At 46.0% G+C, this 19235-nt stretch overlaps 1 non-coding gene across 1 annotated transcript; it reads left to right on the forward strand.

Moving 5' to 3' along the window:
* The first annotated feature begins 4184 nt into the window (after positions 1 to 4184).
* On the forward strand, positions 4185 to 4266 carry TRNAS-CGA (transfer RNA serine (anticodon CGA)). Its single transcript has one exon. It is a non-coding gene; the product is annotated as a tRNA-Ser (tRNA).
* Positions 4267 to 19235: the final 14969 nt, after the last annotated feature.

Genomic DNA, 19235 nt, shown 5'->3' on the forward strand with positions numbered 1-19235 from the left:
TAATTAAAAGGATGGAGGCAACCCTAGGAAGAGCCCCTCTCCAGGGGCCTCAGTGGGGGCTCGGTGGGGGTGGGAGTGCAGCACTAATCTGCACAGGACACAGAGCCATCAGTGACTCGCCACTCTCGGCCAAGCTCCCCACCTGAGGCCTTTGTTGCAGAGCGGAAGCCAGAGCTGTGGGCCTCACATGGAACAGGCTATCTAAATTGCTGTCTCTCTGTTTATCTGCCTTTAGATGTTTATTGAAGAAGTGATGCCAGCTGAATGCACAGTGGAGTAAAGCGTGTGCTGGATTTTCTGCACATCTGCAGACAAGCCTCCCCCGGCCTAGTGCGCTAGAAAGATGATAGCACAGTCGTTGCTCCCTTCTCCCATTGCCCCCAAATGAGAGTATTATTATTATTGTCAACAACAACAACAACAACAATAGAATTTATATCCCGCCCAGGGTGGCAAACATAAAATGGTTTAACAAGAAAAAGAAAAGGATACTGAAGACTGTTATAAAGCATTCCAAAAACATAATTACAATTAAAAATGTTCTAAAACATAGTCAAAAACTTTCTTCCATCAGTGATCTTCAGGTTGCAAGGAACAGTTCCTTTCAGCCATCAAATGCCTGGGTAAACCTGCAGGGAGGAAGGGCAGGATATAAATCCAATAATTAATTAATTGGAATGTTTTAAAACTGGACAGCTTCTTAAATACACGTTCATATTTTAAAAGGCAAATCCTCCTCCAGGATGCACACCTTAATGTGGTGAGGGGGTTTGAGAGTGTGGAAGAAGCTGAGAGCAATGCCGTCAGGAGTCTAGACCAAGAGGCTAGACAACTAGCAGGGGCACCCATGGCAGAATGGTCAAAGCTGAGACACCAGACTAAGATGCATCCAAACCCAGAGGAAGGCAATGGTAAACCACCCCTGAATACCTCTTACCACAAAAACCCTATGAACAGAGTATCGAAAATGCAACACAAGATAGTGCTGGAAGATGAGCCCCCCAGGTCAGATGGCACTCACAGAGCTACTGGGGAAGAACAAAGGACAAGTAGCACTGTGACTAATGACACCACTGGGTCAAAACTGAATGGAAGCCCAGAGGCTGATGTGCACAGATGTGAAAGGAGAGTCCAGAGTTGTACGACACACACAATAGGAACATGGAATGTGAGAAGCATGGACCAGGGCAAGTTAGAAATTGTCAAGCAAGAAATGGAACGCATTAACACTACAATACTTGGCGTGAGTGAATTAAAATGGGTGGAAACAGGACATTTTCAATCAGGCAACTACAAAATATTTTATGCAGCAAATGAGAAATTAAGAAGAAACGGGGTTGCTTTAATAGTGAGAAGTGATGTAGCAAAAGCAATTGGGAGCTATAACTCAAGGTCTGAGCGAGTGATATCAGTGAGATTAAACGGGAAACCTGTTAACATAATCACCATCCAAGTCTATGCTCCAACGGCAAACACAGAACAAGAGGAGGAATTGGAGAGATTTTACGCAGAAGTACAGGAAGAAATTGATCACACATCATGCCTTGAATGCCAATAGCTTGGAATCAGAAATGGGGAGAACAGTGTTGTTGCACTCGGGCCCTCCTTGCAGGGTTCCCACTTGGGCATCTGGCTGGTCTCTGTGAGAACAGAATGCTGGACTAGATGGGCCATTGGCTTGACCCAGCAGGCAGGCTCTTCTTATGTATTGTACATTGAATCAAGTTATGGTAAGCAGGGTTGGAGCATTTAATCAATTAATCAGAATAATTGATTTAGAAACTTGACTGACTCTAAAAAGTGCCTCAGTTAATCAGGTAGCAGCTGTTTATATATAATGTTTATTTACATTACTCTGTACATTGAACCCACTGATGCCCACACCTATTTAAACTGGAAATCCTGCCATCCTAGGCATATAAAGAAGAACATTGTATATAGCTTAGCTCTGAGATCCTTCATATATATATATATGAACGTAATTGTGATTAACAAAACAGAGGTTTTTATTGTAATACCAAAACGTTTTGGCTTCCGCCTTCATCAGCTGCTAACATACAAATGCTGTTACCAAGGTGGCAGTTATTGAGCATTGAGGATGGAATGCTCAGAGGGGCTTCATTTGCAGAAGCTAAGTGGTGGTGGTACTGTCCCCCAGGTTCAGGCCATATGGTGCCAATGTGTCCAGAGAGTATATCCAAAAATTATATATATATAATTCAAGTATTTACAAAAATTGCAGATGGCAACTTAAAAGAGACATTTCCTCCCTTGCTTTCAAATGAAGGGATGTCTTTTTTTAAGATGACATATTTGTGTTTTCCCCTAAAACAGAGGCAGGGAATGTGTGGCCCCCAGATGGTGCTGGCCTACAACTCCTATCATCCCTGATCATTGGCCATGCTGGCTGGGGCTGATGGGAATTTGAGTCCAACTATGTGTGAGGGGGCATCACATTGGCTACCCCTGATGAAATCAAAGGAAGTATACCTTTTGCATCAGAATCATTGTTTTTACTCATATGTAAAAAGTTGATTTATTAGCTGAAACTCATATATTTAATTGACAAAAGATTTCTTTTATTAGATGTCAGCCCTTACCATAAATAATGGTTGCATTCTTTCTTTTCCGCCAGATAAAGAACAGAGTGCTCTAAACATACACAAAGTGCTCTTCTGTCACAAGAAGACTTATACTTGAAAGATTTCAGCTGGGTATCAGTAGGGTATGACAAAAGCTCCAGAACAGTTCCACAGCACCAGAAATCCTGCCATCACCATGAGGATACATTTGCACAGCTCCTTGGATACGCAAGCAGAAAATTCTGCTGGTCTGGCTGCTGTGCCAGTGTAATGGTGGCGAATCAGTCCTCCAGCTACCAGTGTGCGCATATCCTGGATTAGGAGGTAAGAGTTTTCCGGATGGGCTTGAGTCTTGGAATGGTCTACTCTTATTTTAAAAGTTAGGAAGATCTTCTAAGCTTCTAATTCAGCCTTTGCCAGTCTGGTGCCCTCCATATGTTTTGGACTGATGTTTGGGACTGATGGGAACTGTAGTCCAAAACATCCAGACGGCATCAGGGTGGCGAAGGCTGCTCTGATTCTGTGATGCCTCATTATTATGTAAAACCACAGTGGATGTGAGAAATCTGTGCCCATTATTAATAGGCATCAGCTTAATACAGCAATTAAGAACTTTGGAATCTGCCCTATAATAAGTCTTACGCCGTTGGTTCACGTAGCTCAGTAGCTAGCCCTGAAATAAGGTTCCGCCGAGATTTGAACTGCGATTGCTGGATTCAAAGTCCAGAGTGCTAACCTTTACACTGTGGAACCAGGCACAATTCAGATGTGTCGATTCTTAAACTAATTTATTATTTGCTTTATAACATCTGTTTTCTGTCTCAGTTACGTATATGCATGAAAATATATCTGAAAATATGCCACAGTGCAGCACAGGTGTTCAATACCCTTGTTTGATCAAATGAGATTATATAATGTAAATTTATTTATTTATTTATTAAATTTACATCCCACTCTTCCTCCCAGAAGGAGCCCAGGGGGGCAAGCAAAAACACTGAAAGCACTCTAAAATATATTAAAAACAAAATACTTTAAAAACATATTAAAACAAAACATCTTATTTTTTTTAAAAAAAAAAACAGCTTTAACAAGTCTTAAAAAGCAGTTCCAACACAGATGCAGACCTGGATAAGGTCTCTACTTAAAAGGCTTGTTGAAAGGGGATGGTCTTCGGTAGGAGCTGAAAATATGACAGAGATGGCGCCTGTCTAATATTTAAGGGAAGGGAATTCCACAGTGTCGGTGTTACATTGGAAAGATTTGGGATAGAAAGAAGGTTCTAGCAACAAGGGCCTAGTTCTCATTGAAGAGATAAACCTGTGTTTTGCTCTGCATCAGCTTCAGACTGCAGATGTATTCAGATAACTGAATGCTCCTCCATACCAGAAAATTTCTTGCATATGAAAAACAATGCAAAAGGGGGCAGTTCTAGCCTTGGATTCTCTGTGACATGCTTGTTTTCTCAGGGTATTGAAGTGTGGAGAGAGAGAGAGGAACATTCAGTCACGTGCGTCCTACCTGCAATCTAGGCACCAGTTGTGAATCTCAGGGGGGATTTGTCCAAGCAGAAATGAGACATGTTCAAAAAATTTTTTCCAGGTGGCTGTGATGGCCGAGTGGTTAAGGCGTTGGACTCGAAATCCAATAGGGTTTCCCTGCGCAGGTTCGAATCCTGCTCACAGCGCAAGGCCATTCTTTTCCCAGTAAGCTTCCTTTTCTGTCTGCAGCGGGTGGTTTTAGCTTTGGATGTCTCACCCTCTCATACACATGAGCAGCTTTATCAAGCTCCTGGCCTCCAGCTTCACACTGGAATTCCGCTGCTCATGTTGTCAGCTAGAGCCAATCTGAATTCTTTGATAAACCCTCTTCCTCTTCTTTCGCATTCCTGGTGTTAGAGGTGAGCGAAGAATCTGCAGGTCTGAACTTGATTTGGTGCCAAAGGAGGTGGAGAAAGGGATGGGCTATGGGCTATTTTCAGTCTGCAGTTTCCCACAAATAAATCAACAACAACAACAACAAATAATAATAATAATAACAATAATAATAATAAATCATGCATTTCAACAACAGCAACTCATGCCTCCTTGACTGATATGCTCCCTTACTCCTGAATGGGTTGGACTGCTTGTTGTTGTTGAGTGGTGAGAGAAATGCACTCTCTGCATGCTCAGATTCAGCCTTTTGGCTTGGACTTTTGTGGGGAATTTGGGAGTAGTGTGGGGCTGCAGCATTCTCACTTGGCAGTCCATTTGAATCCTGCCTCACCAAGGATCAACCCCAGGGCTAAATCTTGGAAGATGTCTCTGATTGTGTGCAGAGTGCCTTTGCCTTCACTGCCGAAGAACTCCACCTAATTTCTCCACACACACCTGGGAAGAGGACAGTGGGTCACATTTTACAGGCATGTGGGAGCCCCAGGACCTTTTTCTCTTTTTAATTAAGCCCTGTGATTTTGGATGATGTGAGATGCTGCTGCGGCTACTCTGGTGTACTCTGCTCTGAATCACTTTTGCCTCTGGCTTCACACTTTCATTGGCCATGATGCTGAAGTTGCTTACTACTTCCTTAATTTGCACAAATGTTTGAAAAAGTCCCACAATGAACTTTTGGTCACCCTAAATCATACATCCTCGCTTCCAGGACAGTGTCCTCTATGAGATGGAATTGAATTGCATTTGTTGTATATGCCTTTGACAGTGTCATGCACCCAAGGAAAGTATTGGACTGTCCAGTGCCATTTCATACTCTTCTGTTTTGGGGTGACCCAGAGCTTATTGTGGGGTGCGCTCCTTCCAAGTTCTATATTTATTACCGTCATCTGTGGTCATCATCACACATTTATAAACGTGCAATCATGACCTTTTTGACTGGAGAAAACTATTGTGGATCTCATAGGGGCCAGTCCCCTTGTCATAGATGCGTGTGACAGGAGGCAGACCAAAGATTATTTTGGGGCTCAGGGATGTATAAACTCTAGTTCTTTTCATGCAAGTAGTAGCCAACTTCAGCATGGCTCCATGGCCTGCAGTCAGGCACAGAGGCGGGGCTTTGAGCCCAGCTGAGCCAGCCCTGGGCTGAAAGAAGCCTTGCAAGAGTGCTAAATGGCAAATCTTTGAAATTAACATGTGTGGAGAGCATAGTGGGGAATTCAGGGCAAGGGGAGGCGGAGAGCAGCAAACTGGGCCACGAGGGTCCCCGCCCCTGCTCATGGCTATCCCAGCTGTTCCCTGGGAATGGCAGAGGTGCCTTTTTTCCCTTGGGAAAATGAACCCTTTTCTCCTCTCCCTCCGACCCCCTTTTTATGGTGGAATTGCAAAACAGGCCTTTGATCCAGGCTTTTAGCACCTTGCAGTGTGTTTACAAATTGACGACCCCCCCTTCCCTTCCCACCTTCTGCTGCCCACACGACTGAGGTACCTGGGAGCGAATAGGGGAAGAGGACAACTCCACCCCCCTTCTTTTTCTTCCCTCGACGAATTTCAGAGTGGTCCAGTAAGTAACACACACACCCTCTCCCAGGCAGGCAGGCAGGCAGGCAGGCTTTTGTGCTTCCAAGCAATGCTTGGTTGAAGCTCTGTCCTCCTTTTTAACCACCTGTACAACAGGCAGAGATTCAGCAGGTGCAGCTTTCCCTTATACAGACTTGGGACCCCAAGAGGAGCCTCACCATCTGAATTTGTGCCTGTGACACAGGCACAGAGCCCTGCTAAGGGAAGGCGATGACCATTCCGGTTTCTTCATTCCTGCAAACACACAGTGTGTTCTAAATCATATTTAGAAGCCAGCAGTCAGCTGGGGAGGGGGACAGGGTTGGAAGATCATGGATGGCAGCTTAAAGCCACCACTGAATAGAAGGAGGGGGCCTTTGAAAACTGGATTAGGGGACTCTCAGTGGGGCAAATTCATTTAACTGGATTGTTCCTTTACTGCCTCTTGCGGATGTTGGGCTTTTGGCGGTGGGTGGGGGATTATCCGATTAGTGCTAAATTAAATAGTTCATTCCACTGCCTCCTTTATCCTTAATATGTTCAACAAAGCGAAGCAATCAGTAAATCAAATTTACTCTGAGGGGCTTGAGGAGAGAGATGTGGGGGAAGAGAGGAGAGGCTAGGAATTTATTCTAAATCCCTTTGCATGTCCAAAAAAAACCTAGCAGTTTGGTTTCCAAAAGTTGTAACTCCTTTTCACAGGGTTGGCGCTTCCCCCCCCCCCAACTGGTCATGCACCTGTGCTTTTGAATACAGTCCTAAAATACATTTAGCAGGTGAAACTGTTCCTGGAGATAAACTGGCGGGGAAGTTTTGAATGCTTAATTTCTAACTTGCTCAGCTGCAGAAGCAGGACCCAGGGAGGGAAAGTGGCAACCCTACTAGCATATTTCACCGCTGTATAATGCACAGAAGCAGAGCTGGGGGGAAAGGTGGCAACCCTACCAACATGTTTCACCGCTGTAATGACCTAATGTGCCAGATTTACCCTTTACTCTGGCCTTTGACATCTGAGATACATGTTTTCAGGCCCCACCCTATTCCTGTGAACTGTAATTTGTTTTGAACAGTTTTTAATATTGAATTTGAAATAGTTGTAACTGGCTCTGGGATTTTATGGTAAAGGGCGGTTAACAAATAAAAGAAATTAATAATGATAATAAATAAATCATTTAAAGAAAAGACTGGTGTGACTCAAAACCTTGCCCCTTGCCTTTTCAATTCTGCTTGGTCCCATTCAAGGTGCTGTTGTCGCATCTTCTTGCTGGAGTGGCAGAGGGCAAACACTCTTCCTGAGACTTCAGCCTCTTGCAGCTTTGCTTATTTTCTAGTAGACTTTAATTAAATGGGGTGGGGTGGAATCTGGAGTTGATTGAGCCAGGACCTATTTTCAATGTCAGGGCTCACTCAGCCCTAGCAGGCGAAAGAATAACAACAGAGAGAGTGTCTGTAAGCATGTGCAAAGCGTCTTCCCCTTCACAGCCCATATTCCCTCCTGCCCTCACATGCAACTGAGATTAGGAAGAAGGATGCATGGGGCTTTGAGCTCCAGTACCTATCTCTTTAGAACTGAACTGCTGGAGGGGGAGGGCAGTAGAAAACAGGTGAGGGGGCAGGGAGGAAGGCCCATGTCATGAAAGGGTAGGTCTGGGACCAGATGGAAAATGTCCAATTCTGTAATACCAATATTGTAATTTTAGAATCATTACAATATTGCACCGCCTGTTTTCTAGCAAGCTACGAGCTGCCTTGCTGGATCAAGTCAAAGGGTCATGTAACCCAGTAATCTGTCTCCAATGCTGCAGGGCCTGACATTGACAGGTTTGCTGCCCTGGGCTCCTTTGGATAAAGGGCAAGATATAAATTTTAATAATGATGATGATAATGATGGTGGTGGTGCAGCTTCCTGGGTTTTTATGCTGGTGTTAGCAACCCCAACATGGGAGAATTTGGGGTCCCTTTCTGCCCTGTAACCCCCAAGTCAGTGCAATGGTGGGGAAAGCGTCAGCGATTCATGTCTCTGTGAATGTTGCACAGCTGTGAAAGCCACTGCCAAGGTAGCAAAAGGTGGAGAGAGCAGCGAAGTGAAAGGTGTGTGGCTGAGAAGGGTCAGAGGAGGGCATGGGAACCACGCAGGCATGCCCGGGGTAGTGCTTTCCTCACCTTCCCTTTGTGGAGGGAGCCTTTATGGCCCCCTTCATTGCCAGGCCCCTTTGGCTTGATAGCCCTCTTGTGCTAGAGGCGACGCTGGGGTTGGCAGGGAGCCACCAAGACAGATGTTTGCCCTCTAGCAAAAAGGCCCAGGGGAGGGGCCCCAGGGGTGGCTCCATCTGCCAGGAGAGGTGCGAGTGGAAGACCATCAGAAGAGCCCTGCTGGTGCTGGATCGGGCCATTTAGCTGGGCACCCCTGTTTTCCCACAGGGCCTGAGGGCAGCAGCACTCTTCCGCTCATGTTCCCAAGAGATTGGTGTCTGGAGCTAGACTGCCGGTGGCCATGGAGGTTCAAAGGTGGCTCCATGAATTTGCCAAATTCCCTTCTAAACCCATCTAAAGGTCGGTGATCCTGACTGCTTCTTCCTGAAGCTTCAGCCTGGGTAGAACCTTCCTCTTTAAATCTGTTATCGCTCTTTGCTAGCCGCTTCCTCCTCTTTATTTTTCTTCATCTTCGTCATCACCATCTTGAAATCTGTTACTGTTTTTACTATTACGGAGTTATCATTTTACTGTAAACCGCCCAGAGAGCTTCAGCTATGGGGAGGTATATAAGTACAATCAATCAATCAATCAATTTTAGTCCTATCCCTCTAGATCAGCCTTCGCCAGTCTAGCACCTGCCAAACATGGCTGTGCTGGCTGGAGCTGATGGGAGTTGTCGTCCAGAACATCTAGAGGGCACCAGGCTGGGGAAGGCTCGGTTATTAAGGGGGGGGTGCTCAGGGCCGTTTGGTAAGCATAGGGAGTTAGCCAAGATTTGAACTCATGTCTGTCCACTATTAAACCCAACACTTTAGCCATCTCATGTTCCTGGGTCTCTGACCTGGGAATCCCTAATTAAGTTTCTATTTTTTAAAAAACATGAGCAAAAGGTTCAGTGCCTTGAATTTCTTCACAACAGGTGGCAATTCAGCAGGTGAAGTTTTTGCCAATTGTGCATCTCTATGGCTTGGATTATAGGCTGATCTCTTTCAGCCACTTAAAAGAGTCGGTCATTTACGCCAACTCTGCCTCCATGTTCAGCTCCCTGCACCATATCCAGAGTTTGGAAAAGTTACTTTTTTTGAACTACAACTCCCATCAGCCCAATCCAGTGGCCATGCTGGTTGGGGCTGATGGGAGTTGTAGTTTAAAAAAGTAACTTTTCCAAGCTCTGATCCCACACCATTCCCAAGGGTCACCTCACACCCCCAAGAGCAAATTTTGGTGTGTGTGTGTGGCTTTAGAGGAAAGGGAGAGGTGGAAAAGTCCCGTTCTGTGAGCGTGAACTCTATTCAGTTCGTGGAAGGAAAGTTAGAATCCAAGCCTATGTCCAGAAAAGCCTCACCTGTTGATCTCTCTGCCCACTGTGATGCTGTAAGAGCTCCAGAGCCTCTGCCTGTAAAAATGGGCAGCATGTCATAACTCTCCCTGCTTATTCCAGATGTGTGTAGATAAGGTGTGCTTTAACAGTAGGAAGAAAAATTCACTCTGTACATGCACAGATGCTCTGAGTGTCATGTCCTGTGTTTCATGGCTTATCCCTGGCATTTTAAAACTGATAATGTGGATGTACCTTGGTGAGAATCATGATTTGGTTCAGACTCTGGGCATTATTTATTTATTAATTTTATTTATTCAAAGGATTTATACTCTGCTCTTCCCACTGGAAAAACTCACAGAGTGGCTTACAAACCAATAAAAATAACACAGTCCCTTCCCCTTGGGCATACGATATGCACCGGCCCGTACACTACGGTCTACTACGAAGGCCCTCCTCCAGGTCCCGACCCATAGGGAGGGCTGGAGAGTGGTGACAAGATCTAGGGCTTTCTCAGTGGTGGCCCCCGAACTATGGAATAGTCTCCCCGAGGAGGTGCGCTTGGCGCCGACGTTATCATCTTTTCGGCGCCAAGTTAAAACCTTCCTCTTCTCTGAGGCATTTTAATTTAAGTCGACTTAATTTTAAACTGTTGTATCTGATTTTAGAGTGTACAGTTTTTATATACTTTGTTCTATTAGATTGTGTAATTTTATTGTATTTTTTTTTATGTTCACCGCCCAGAGAGCTATTGCTAGTTGGGCGGTATATTAGTTTAATTAATAAATAAATAAATAATAAATAAATAAATAAAAGACATGACACAAAAGGAAATGGGGATGGGGAGGGCAGAGGAAAACTGGCGATTGCTGAGATTTTTCTAACATGACTTTTTCTGCTTTTTGTGTAGGAAGGGAGGTGTAGTTCTTAAATGTCCAGGCAGGTCACCCCCTTTGATGTGTGTGCTTGTGTATGTGTGTGTGTGTCTCCCAGATGTATGTACAGAGACTGGCTAGGCCTACTGAGAGGAAAGTGAAGTTCCTAAGGGCTGGGCGGTTACTCTCAGCACATGCACAGGAACACTCTCCTGCTTGTTATTTCTTCTCAGCCCCTTTGCATTGGAATCAGGTTTCTAGGGCTGAGCTTTAGCGAGTCTCGAATTCAGCCCTGGAATTGGGGCTGTAGGTGGGTGCAGAATGAGAGGGGTGGAGAACCTCCTGTGGCCCTCCAGGCCTTTCTGTTTGGCCCTTGGGATTCTCCCCAGGCCACACCCCTCACTGGCCCTGCTTCCCTCTCTGGCTCTAAGAGTGTTTTTGTCTGGCTGGAGATGTGTCCTCGAACTCGGATCATGCCTCTTGCTTGTCTGGATGGAGGACAAAAAGGAGTGGGTGAGCGGGTGTAGAAACGAGCCTACCGTGCAGAGGCAAAATTTACATTCCTTGCTCCGCCCACTTTTGCCTCTAACCCTGCCTACCACTGGCATGTGGCCCTTGGAAGGTTGCTCAGAAGGGAAAGTGGCCCTTGTGCCGAAAAGGGTTCCCCACCCCGATTTTACAGCTCATCTAGTCCAGGAAGAAATGCAAGGGCCCTACAGAAAGAGGATAAGTACGGTTTGCATCTGCTTGGAATAACTAGAGTTTTGCTGTGACGCTTCCAGTGGGCACCGGTGGCTCTGTGTCAGTGGGGCAGTGGAATCCGCTCCAGGTTTTAGTCTGAAAGGCCACACTAAAACCTGGAGTGGATTGCACTGGCTCATTGACATGGAGCCGCCAGCCACCGTTGCCTTCTTCAGCTGTCAGATGGGTGGTGCTAGGAATGATTTGGGGGGTGGCCCTTGCTAGCTTTCTCAATATCATTTCAATTAAAAAACAAAATTAAACCATAGGAAGACACACATCCCTTCTGAATCAGACCAAAGGTCCATCTGCAACAATAGCCAGAACAGGATGCCCAGAAGCAGGGCATGAATGTGGCAGCCTTCCCCCAGTAACTGGTATTTGCAGCTACACTACTCCTGATTGTGGAGGCTCCATTTAGCATTTATGGGCTAAAGCTGTTGATAGATTTAGCCCGTTAAATTTTTTTTAAAGCCATCTAAGGTAGTGGCCATTAAGAACATCAGGACCCTGCCGGTTCAGGCCAATGGCCCATCTAGTCCAGCATCCCGTTCTCAAATGGCTAGCTAGATGCCCCAACCGGAAGCCCACAAACAGGACTTGAACTCAAGACCACTCTTCCCCACTTGTGGTTTCCAGCAAGTAGCATTTGGAGGCATGCTGTCTCCAGCTGCAGAGGTAGAATACAGCCATGTGATCCTCCCTGAATTTGTCTGACTCTGACCCTCTTTTAAAGCAAGCCACGGTGGCGGCCATCAATCACTACATCTTCTAGGAGTAAATTATGCGCCATGTGAAGAAGTAATTCCTTTTGTTTGTCCTGCATCTTCCCGCATTCGGCTTCACTGGGTTCTGGTATTACAAGCCAGAGGGAGAAAAAAACTTCGGTCTACTTTCTCCACACTGTGCTGCTGTTGCCGCAACTTGTGGCACCAAATTCCAGAAATTAGGTGAGGCCTACTATTTATGAAAGAGGGTGGACAATTCCCCCCTCTCCCCCCTCCCCCCTCCACCATTTATAATTATCGTAAAACTGTGCCACGCCTCTCACCTCACCTCCAAATGTGCAGGGCAGGCTGTCGCCTCTGACCTTTGCTGATGGGAAAGTTCTCATCTTTTTATTCCAGGGAGTGTCTCCGACGTTTGGTTTTTACTGTGACTTTTTTTTTGGGGGGGGGTGTTGTAGGCTGGTCCTGACACCTCCACTTTATGGCAGTGAGAATCACAGTTGCCTGCAGTTTCCCACAAGCTGGTCACCATCCTACAATCCTAGGGCCACAATAAAAAGTCATAAAATGCCTGTTGTTCCCTCCACCCTCACCCCCGAGGCCCTCAAATTTCCCCTGGATGCATTTCAGATCATTGCTTGGGTGGTTACACTTGAAACTGTCAGATCTCTGTTTCGTGTGTGTGTTTCTCAAAGCCAAAAAAAATGTTCCTCTGGTAAATAACCTTGCGAACATTCAAATGTTGATCTGGAGGGCACAGGTTGGGGAAGCCTGCTTTACAGAACAACAGCAAGGGGGCAGATCCCTGCCCCACTGAGCTTACAATCTAAAAGAGGAAATGAAAGTGGAATGGGAGGAAAACGTGGTTGTTTCAGTTACATGTAGATAGGATGGGTTTTGTTTACGTGTGTGTGTTTGTGTGTGTAGTGTCATATAATTATCATTGGAAGGGGCCCTGGAGGTCATCTATTCCAACCCACTGCTGAGTACCGGATGCAACTATAGCACCTCTGACAGATGGTGACCCAGCCTCTGCTTAAATATCCCCAATGAAGGGGAGCCCAGGGCCTCCCAAGGCAATCTGCCCCGCAGTTTCCATCTGTGTGGGGCTGATGGGAATTGGAGTCCAAATGCATCTGGGGGGGTCACAGGTTCCCAATCCCTACTCAAGCAACTGAAAATAAGGTCACATCCACACCACACATTTAAAGCATGCTGCTCCCTCAAAGAACCCTGGAAACTGTAGTTTATCCCGCCTAAAGCTGCAGTTCCTAGCACCATTAACAAACTACAGTTCCCATTATTTTTGGAGGGATGTCATGTGCTTTCAAAGTATGGAGTGTTGTGTCTGGTCCAGAGCTTGGAAATGTTACTTTTTTTGAACTACAACTCCCATTAGCCCAATCTAGTTCAAAAAAGTAACTTTTCCAAGCTCTGGTCCTACATGACAGATGTTCAGATATTTAAAGACAGTGATCATATTGGAAGATTGCTACACAGAAAAACACGCGCATCTGAATTCCTTTCCCTCCTGGTGTCTCCAGGTATAGATACTGTTTGACTTGGTGGCTTTAAGAGGAGAATACCCCAAAGTATAAAAATGTTGATTTTTGGCAAGGAGTTTAAACATTGGGTGGTATTCAATGTTAGTCCTACTCAAGAGCAGACAGTAGCCATGACTAACTTAAGTTCATTCATTTCAGTGGGTCTGCTCTGAGTAGGACTGAGTTGAATACAACCCATAGACAGCAAAATCCATCAACAAGGCCTAGAAGGTGTTTTTGTTTTTTTAAAAATAAGTTATCCCAGACAACTGATATTTTTTTACCCTGCAGAAGCAAAATCTGAAAGCGGTCAAAATGCAACCAACACAATACAAAATAAAATGTAAGGGCCGGTTCTGAAATCTGCATTAAGGGTTGGTTTGTTCGCTCTTTTTGAAGGGACTGCATTTGGTGGGGTGTTTTTCATCTACCCCATTGTCATGGACAGATCACCGCTTGCTGAGATTTAGACTTACAGCGGCTCTTTCCCTCTGCAAAGGTGGAGGATCTATTAAGTTGATCCGCTCCCGGAGCCAGATGGATCCTGTAGGTTTTCAGAGGGCTCTGGGAGATTTTCCGGCTGATAGGACAGGTGCTCCTGTCGAGGCCCTGGTCGCACTGTGGAATACAGAAATGACCCGGGCTATTGACACGATCGCTCCCGTGCGTCCCCTCCGCTGTAGAGCTCATACAGCTCCGTGGTATACCCCGGAGCTGAGAGCGATGAAACATGAGAGGAGGAGGCTGGAGTGCAGATGGAGGAAAACTCCCAGTGGATACAATCATGCCTTGGTAAGTGCCACCAATAAGTTGTATACAAAAGCGGTAAGGACAGCAAAGAAGCTCTATTTTGCTGCCTCTATTAGATCATCTTTAAGCCGCCCAGCGGAGCTTTTTAAAGTCGTGCGAGGGCTCTTACACTCTGGCCCCCACGATACTATGGAAACATCTGAGACCCGCTGTAATGAAATTGCTGGACACTTTCAAGATAAGATTGCATGTATCCGCAGGGACCTTGACTCTGATGTTGTGACAGATGAATCCATTGAAGTGTCCGGAGCACGGCCTTGTCTTTCTTTATTGGATGAGTTTCAGTTGGTGCAGCTCGAGGAAGTGGACAAGGTGCTTGGAATGGTTCGGGCGACCACGTCTGTTCTGGATCCTTGCCCATCTTGGCTAGTGAAAGCTGGCAGGGCTGGAACCACCGGCTGGGCCAGGGAAGTGGTTAATGCCTCCTTGAGAGAGGGAGTAGTCCCAAGTAGCCTCAAGGAGGCAATAGTGAGACCTCTTTTAAAGAAACCTTCCCTGGACCCGGATAATTTGAACAACTACAGACCTGTGGCGAATGTCCCCTTTTCTGGGCAAGGTTTTGGAGCGGGTGGTTGCCAGCCAACTCCAGGCGCTCTTGGATGAAACCGATTATCTAGATCCGTTTCAATCCGGTTTCAGGCCCGGTTTTGGCACCGAAACAGCCTTGGTCGCCCTGTATGATGACCTGTGTCGGGAGAGGGACAGGGGGAGTGTGACTCTGTTGATTCTCCTTGATCTCTCAGCGGCGTTTGATACCATCGACCATGGTATCCTTCTGAGGAGACTCGCGGAGTTGGGTGTCGGGGGCACTGCTTGGCAGTGGTTCCGCTCCTACTTCGCGGATCGTCACCAGAAGGTAGTGCTTGGGGAACATCACTCGACACCATGGACTCTCCATTGCGGAGTCCCTCAGGGGTCGGTTTTGTCCCCCATGCTTTTCAACATCTACATGCAGCCGCTGGGTGCAGTCATCAGGAGTTTTGGAGTGTGTTGCCATCAGTATGCTGATGACATGCAGCTCTATTTCTCCTTTTCATCTTCTTCAGGTGAGTCTGTTGATGTGCTGAACCGTTGCCTGACCGCGATAATGGACTGGATGAGAGCTAATAAACTGAAACTCAATCCAGACAAGACCGAGACATTGTTGGTGAATGCCTTCCCTGCTCAGATGGTGGATGTTAACCCTGTTCTGGATGGGGTTACACTCCCCCTGAAGGAACAGGTACGTAGTTTGGGGGTTCTTCTCGACTCTTCCCTGTCTCTCGAGGCCCAAGTGGCCTCGGTGGCACGGAATGCGTTTTACCATCTTCGTCTGGTAGCCCAACTACGCCCCTATCTGGACAGGGACGACTTCGCCTCCGTTGTTCACGCTCTGGTAACTTCAAGATTGGATTACTGTAATGCGCTCTACGTAGGGCTGCCCCTGAAGACAATTCGGAAGCTTCAGCTGGTGCAGAACGCAGCTGCCAGACTACTGACGAGGACCAGTCGGTCTTCGCATATAACACCTGTCTTGGCGCGTCTGCACTGGCTTCCTATTTGCTTCCGGGCGAGATTCAAGGTGCTGGTTCTTACCTATAAAGCCTTACACGGCGTGGGACCTCAATACCTTGTGGAACGCCTCTCTCGATACGAACCTACCCGTTCACTTCGTTCAGAATCTAAGGCCCTCCTCCGGGTACCAACCCATCGGGAAGCCCGGAGGGTGGTTACTAGATCTAGGGCCTTTTCTGTGGTGGCCCCTGAGTTGTGGAACAGCCTCCCCGAAGAGGTACGCCTGGCGCCTACACTTTTATCTTTTCGGCGCCAGGTAAAGACCTTTTTATGCTCCCAGGCATTTTAATTTTCTTAACCATTTTAATCTTTTAATCCGTATTTTTAATTTTTGTCGTATTGTGTTTTTGTAGTGTTTTTTGTTGTTTGTTTGTATATGTTTTTATGATTTTTATTATGATATATTGTATTTTATCTTGTTTGTTCACCGCCCTGAGAGCTATTCTGCTAAGGGTGGTATATAAATTGAAATAATAAATAAATAAATAAATAAATTTGTAACTAAAAAGGGCTTGGGTTCAAATCCCGCCTCTCTCTCTCTTTCTCTCTCTCTCTCACACACACAGAACTTCAAGAGGCTGCATGGAGGAGCTTCCAGGTTCAATCCTCAGCATCTCCAGGTAGGTCTGGGGGAGACCCCTGCCTGAAACCCCAGAGAGCTGCTGCCAGTCAGTGTAGACAGTATTGAGCTAGATAGACCAATGGTCTGACTTAGAATAAGGCAGGTTCCTATTGTTCCTGTTGTGGGTGGCCAACCTGCAGGATGGATGTCACCAGGAGGGGTTTGTGGCACATTTGGCTATAACCAGGGAGGGTCTGTGGGCCCGGCTGTGCTACAGAGCTGCTCCTGGTGGCCTCTGGTACTGGATGCCTGCTGCCCACTTTACCAGACTAGAGGCGAATCCACTGCCCTGCCAGAGGGCACATTACGGTGGTGACATGGTCTCATTCCTCCTTGCCATGATGCCAGCCTTGCCAAAACGTTGCAATCTGCTGCCAACATTGAGAGCTGAGAGTGTTGGACTAGGACCTAGGAGACCAGAGTTCAAATCCCCAGTCAGCCATGAAGCTCTCTGGGTGACCTGGGAGGCCAGTCACAGTCTGTCAGCCTAACCTAACTCACAGCGTTGTTGTGAAGATAAAATGGAGAGGGGGGCAGCCACCTATTCTGTTTTAAACTCCCTGGAGGAAAGGTGGGATATAAATACAATAATAAATAAAAAGGCAAGACCATGGTACTTACACTAGTTGAAATGGAAATGGACTGCCTTCAAGTCGATCCTGACTTATGGCGACCCTGTGAATAGGGTTTTCATGGTAAGTGGTATTCAGAGGTGGTTTACCATTGCCTTCCTCTGAGGCTGAGAGGCAGTGACTAGCCCATGATCACCCAGTAAGCTTCATGGCTGTGTGGGGATTCGAATCCTGGTCTCTCAGGTCATAGTCCAATTTGGGAATAAACCCCTGATTCCTGGTTCCATACTCACAATTTGGATTCCTTACCCCCTCTGCGTTTTTTTTAATTATCTTGGCAGGGCCCTTTTATCCGTAATGACTGCGTGTTAGGCAGAAATCTGGCAGGTGAAGCTTTCCCCATCTCTGCATCCTAGGAAAAGCTGTACCTATGGGATTTGAGTGTCGTATGTGTCATCAAAAGGCATAAAGAGTCTGCTGAAGGAAAAATGGGGGAACTGGACTTAAGAAGCTCCACAAGTCTCTATAACCTCCCTCCAATATTAGCCAGCCTGATCCTGTGGGTAGCAATCCACTAACCTAAAGGGAAGGCTGTTGACCAACATCAGTGGAGGTCCTGACCTTGGATTAAGTGCCAGAGAGCTGCCTCCCCCCTCCCCCCTCCATGTATACACAACTCACTTGTTTGATGCTGGGTTGGGGGGGAGAATTAAATATGCAAGAGTGTGGGGGCTTTTATATGGTCTTTGTTACCCAAATGGTGGGAAGGGGGCCTCTGTAAATTAGATACTTTGTCTGCATAACCCCTTCAGTAATTGAGGCCTGGACATTAGTAAGTGAATGGATTTTCCCCTAGAGGTTAACTAAATTAAAGGGGGATGGGCAAATTTCATTGATCTAAACTGACTCATATCCTTTACCTTGTCCAGGATCCTTTGGCTGCAGGAGAAAGGGCATTGTTATAGGTCCCTCATCACAACGTCTATGATTTTTTTTAAAAAAGGTTTTATTAAAATTTTCAGACATATGTAACAACCGAACAATAAGAAAACTCATAATACAGCATATAAAGTTGCTGAAATATCAAAAGTAATACCTTGTCCCCATCCAAGTAAGCAATCAAAATGGATGTTATACTCACCCTGTCACTTCCCATTGCACAATATAAAATATTTAATTCTCTGTTGCAGTACAAAATATTAATCCACACCACAACAAGAGCTGAGCAGTGGGAGGTGATCAGTCAGGTAATGGTAGATTGATGTACGCCAAAAGCAGATACCATGTGTTGTCAAGTTTGTCCTTGTGGGAGAGGCCTCAGACTGCTTGACCGTGCCTCATACATTTTTCTGAAAGAGCTACATCCCACCCCCTATCCACCCATCTTTTTTTTTAGAAAGATTCTCAGCCATTTTTTGTAAGAGATTTCCATGCGTGCTGCTCCCAGTAGCAGGATCACCAAATCTTTCTTTCTTTCTTTCTTTCTTTCTTTCTTTCTTTCTTTCTATCCCGCCCTTCCTCCAGCAGGAACCCATTTATGAATTACAGGCATATTCAAATGTTTGGTAAGTGATAAGACAAATGCAGGAGCAATTGCCAGCAATTGCCCTGTAATGTCCAATGTTATACAATAATAATAATCCCCAAATGCTTGATTGGAGCACATTCCCACCACATGTGGCGAAAGGAACCCACAATTCCTCTCCAGCAGAGCGGAGATAAGGAGTGATTAATATGGCTCTGTTCCAAGTGTGCCCAGTGCCATCGCAAAAGCACGTAAGAGCCGCTTCCTGAATTTTTGCTGAAGCCATTTTTAGAGCTGGTTTAGAGCAAATTTGCTCCCAGTGCAGCTCCTCTATTTCAACACCCAATTATTCTTCTCATTGCATCATTTATCTAGTAACATTGCCCATGCTAGCCCCTGTAAGTTCCCAGCACAGGAGTGCAACTTACCCTTTCTTTTCAAATTCAGGTCAAACACATAGGTGCTCGCACATTGTGAGAGGTTCACCAACAGTCCCTTTTTTCTCCAGTTTGCTAGCCAGAGATTGTATCTGAACAATGCCTATGATTCTTCATTCTAATTTACTGCCTAGTTTGGGATGAATTCAGAATGTTATAATGTTAGTATAACTGAAGTGAACAGTTTGTTTGCATTGTTCCTGCACATTTAAGATGTAAGAACATGTTTCTGTCCTGTTGTGA

Source organism: Rhineura floridana, chromosome 11, assembly GCF_030035675.1.
Source record: "Rhineura floridana isolate rRhiFlo1 chromosome 11, rRhiFlo1.hap2, whole genome shotgun sequence".
NCBI classification, from domain to species: domain Eukaryota; kingdom Metazoa; phylum Chordata; class Lepidosauria; order Squamata; family Rhineuridae; genus Rhineura; species Rhineura floridana.